The sequence below is a fragment of the Lipotes vexillifer genome, unplaced genomic scaffold (assembly GCF_000442215.2).
Source record: "Lipotes vexillifer unplaced genomic scaffold, Lipotes_vexillifer_v1.1 scaffold1011, whole genome shotgun sequence".
In the NCBI taxonomy this organism is placed as follows: Eukaryota; Metazoa; Chordata; class Mammalia; order Artiodactyla; family Lipotidae; genus Lipotes; species Lipotes vexillifer.
In genome coordinates this window covers 4,050,215-4,054,784 of record NW_006787698.1, presented here as the reverse complement: position 1 = coordinate 4,054,784, position 4,570 = coordinate 4,050,215, and positions in this window count along the sequence as shown.

The window sequence follows — 4,570 nt, the reverse complement described above, 5'->3', positions numbered from 1 at the left end:
GAGCGGAAAAGGATGGGGAGACATGATAGGTCGGAGGACTGTAAAAGAAGAATAAACCTGTCATTCATGGATGATATGTAAACATCCAAAAGCATCTATAGGTTAAGATTATTTGAAAACTAAGAGAGGTGTGCAACTTGCTGGATGCAAAATACACATTCTGAGAGCTCAAAATAGAACGGGGGCAGTTGGCAATATCTAGGAATATTACACATGACCCAACAACTTTAGTTCTAAAAATCGACCTTAAAGTCCTAAGTACAGAAATATGAAGAAACATGCACAAGCCCATTCAGATGGGAACAACTCAATCGTCCACCAATAGGGGACTAGGCTGCTTCCACACACTAGAGAACTGTAAGGGGAAAAAAAAAAAAAAAAAAAAGAAGGAAATAATAAAGATTAGAGCAGAAACAAAGAACTAAGGAATAGAAAAACAAGAGAGAAAATCAATAAAGCCAAAAATTAGTTCTTTGAAAAGATCAACAAAGTTGAGCCATCTTTAGCTAGATGGCGTAAGGGGAAAAAAAAAAAAAAAAAAAAAAGGGCAGATCTCCGTGAACTGATGAGTACTTCAAAAAATGTCATAACGGAAGAAAATAAGGTACAAGAAAGGGCATCTTCTTAAGGAAAAGTAGTCCGACTTGGGGGAGGCCTTTTAAAGAGGGTAGGACAGGCGATGGAGAAAAGACCCTGCGGACGCGCCCTGCCCTTATTTCCAGACCCGCCTCCTCCCGGGCACAGACCGCCCGAGCAGTCGTCCGGGAGACGGGAAGAAGCCACGGCCCCAGCAGGCGCGAAGGGAGCGGGTCGGGGCTTGGAGGACAAGCGGGGCGTCCTGAGGCCCCGGGTGGGAAGTCGCGCGTGAAGCCCGGCAGGAGGCGCCGCGGCCCGGGACCAGCTGGTGCCGTAAACCTTACCCTTGATCCCTCCCCACTATCGAACGGCCCTTCCAGATTCGTGGTCAGAAACTGGACTTGGGCCCAGCCTGATCAAACGCTAACGGATATGGAAACGGGTAAGATGCGCGAAGCAGCTACTGAGGACCAAGCCGCCAGCGGACGCGCACCTCCACTTCGGGTGCCGGGCCTGAGGCTCCCGCCTCCAGTAGTTCAGTACCCCCCGGAACTCTGATGGGAGAGCGGGGCTAGGAGGCGGGCCCGGAGAGAGTGGCTGAGGCCTGGCCAGGGAGCCTCGGCACAGAGTTGAGGCGAAGTGCAGGCAAGTTTATTTTAAGCGAAGGAGGCTTATCAAGTAGAGTAACTTACTCTTGATTGCACATTTAAGTAAAATGGTGCGCAGGCACTTGAGCCCGGGTCTTTTACTCCATATGGTCTCCTCGATGGAAAAAGTAGAGGTCCCCGAGGTTTTGAAAAGGAGACTGAGCAGTCAGAAGGGAAAAGGAGTCCAGACTCCACTACCCAGCCATTATGGATTCTCTTGCGGGGTCACTGCCCCTCCCCTCTTCCTAACCAAAGCAAGTCCCCCAGAAGTCAGAGAACTTTTTTGTCCGGACTCCAATTTAAACAATGATTATCCTGGTATTAAAAACAAAAAACAGTCTCGATCAGCACTTTAAGCTACCCGCCAAGAAATGGATTTTATCAGGGCCAAAAGAGGGCTGATTCTTAAGTATGCATAACCAGAACCATGATTTAAAACGGAAATCTGGTTGTAGAGAAAAGACAGATTTTAAGGTGCTTTGGGGTTGTTGTTACTACAGTTAGACAGCCTGAAACAAGGATTTTAAAAATTTCAATAGTTTCCTCTCTGTGCCTTTTCTAGACACTTCCATGAATAAAACATCTGCCTAGACATTAAAAAACTTAATCATTAGGAGGATCCTTATTATTTAATGGAATCACCCATATCTGGAGATCTGTATTTAAAAGCTCAACCCCTCGCAGCTGACCATGCCTCTCAGGCAGATCGGCTCCATAAAATATCTGCCCATGTACAGAAGGGCCCAGGAATCTTAGGCACTTAATTACAAATATTAAAGACTAGGAGCATGTGTTTAAACCGGAAAAATATTAATCTATATTCCATTCCAAAAATATTTTAAGGAGGCTAGGTTCTTTCACCACATAATGAGCACAGCCTGACAAGGCAGTATCATGTGAACTGTGGACTCCAGGCTTTGCTCAAGGAACAAAAGCAGGATGTTTTGAGGCAGAAGTGCCCACTAGCCTTTCTCAGCTCAACTGTAAACACATGGGGGTTAGCGGCCCCAACCCTCTTCAAAGTTGAAAACACCAGTACAACTTAACAGTTGGCCCTCTGGGTTCTGTACCTGCAAATACAACCACCTATGAATGGTGTAATGCTGTAGTACATATTCATTGAAAAAATCTACATATGAATGGACCCATGCAGTTCAAAATCTTGTTGTTCAAGGGTCAACTGTAATGACGTATATCCATTAGAGTATCATATAGGGTATTTTTCACTGCCCTAAAAATCCTCTGTGCTTTGCTTATACATTCCACCCATCACTCTCACCAATCCCTGGCAACCACTGATCTCCACAGTTTTGCCTTTTCCAGAATGTCATATAGTTGGAATCATACAGTATGTAATCTTTCCAGATTGGCTTCTTTCACTTAGTAATATGCATTACTTAGTATATGCATTAAGGTTCTTCCATGTCTTTTCATGGCCTGATAGTTCATTCATTTTAAGCACTGGATAATATTGTGTTGTTTGGATGTGCCAGTTTATCCATTCACCTTCTGAAGGACATCTTGACTGCTTCCAAGTTTCGGCAATTATGAATAAAACTACTATAAACATTCATGTACAAAGAAACAAAAAAACCCCAAAGCATGAATGTACTGGTTTTTGTGTGGACATAAGTTTTCAACTTACTTGGGTAAATGTCAAGGAGTGTGAATACTGTATCACTTGGTAGGACTATGTTTAGTTTTGTAAGAAACCACCAAATTGTATCCCAAAGTGGATGTACAATTTTGTATTCCCACCAGCAATGAAATGAAATTTACTGTTGCTCTATATCTTCACCAACATTTATCATTATCAGTGTTCCAGATTTTGGCCGTTCTCATAGATTCATAGATTTGTAGTGGTCTCTTTTTTTCTGATGATATATAATGTGGACCATCTTTTCAAATGCTTATTTGCTATCTGCATATCTTTCTTGGTGAGGTGTCTATTAAGGTCTTAGTCCATTTTTAATTAGCTGTTTATTTTCTTATTGCTGAGTCTTAAGAGTCCTTTATCAGTTGTGTCTTTTGCAAATATTTTCTCTCAATTTGTGCTTGTCTTCTCATTCTCTTGACAATGCCATTTTTAGAGCAGAAGTTTTTAATTTTAATAAAGTCCAATTTATCAATTATTTCTTTTATGGATCATGTCTTCCATGTCATATTTTTAAAAGTATTGCCACATCCAAGGTCTTCTAGGTTTTCTTCTATGTTATCTTCAAGGAGTTTTATAGTTGTGTGTTTAACACTTAGGGCTGCAATGCATTTTGAGTCAATTTTTGGGACGAGTGCAAGGTCTGTGTCTAGATTTATTCTTTTGCATGTGGGTGTCTGGTTGTTCCAGCACCATCTGTTGAAAAGAATTATATTTACTACATTCCCTTTGTTCCTCCGTCAAAGATCAGGTGACCATATTTATGCTCAATATCATTAGTCTTTAAAAGTATGGGTCTACCTTGAAAAAAAAACACAGAAAGAAAAGCAACTCATTTAAATAAAAATTCACTTGGTTTTCTTTTCCAGTATCAATTTTCTTGTATGCAGTAAGTGAAAACATGTACTCCAAAACTTTCCCAAGGTCTTATTTAAAAACCTCTTTGTAATAAACGTTTTTCATTAAAAAAAAAAAACTTTTTAGGATTTTTATTTATAAAAATATATAAAAGATATTCATTGAAAGCATTCTAATTGTTTTTACATTCATACATAATCTCTCCAGTGTGACTTTTACAATAAATTAACATAGCCTTTTCCACACTCCCTATATTTATAATTTATGGTTCTTCTCCAGTGTGAATCATGTTTCCTAATGACAAAGAACAATCAAAGGCTTTTAACCCTTTCATTCAGGGGATTTCTCATTATGTGTGCTTTCATACTTTCCCAAAGCAGAGAATAAAAACTAAAAAAAACCTATACTTTTTTTTTTTTTTTTTGCGGTTCGCGGGCCTCTCACTGCTGTGGCCTCTCCTGTTGAGGAGCACAGGCTCTGGATGCACAGGCTCAGCAGCCATGGCTCACGGGCCCAGCGCGCGGCATGTGGGATCCTCCCGGACCAGGGCACGAACCCGTGTCCCCTGCATTGGCAAGCAGACTCTCAACCACTGCACCACCAGGGAAGCCCAATCCTATACTTTTTACATCGTAATATTTTCACACCTGTGAACTCACAGCTGAATATTAAAGTATAAGGCAGAGCAAAAGGCTTCCCACATTCCTTACAATAAGGTTACCTCCACTATGAATTAGTGCATGTTCAGTAAGTGTGAAACTATCAAAGGCTTTTCCACACTCTTTACAAGCATAAGTTCCCTCTCAAATGTGAATGTGTATACATCAGAAAGGGA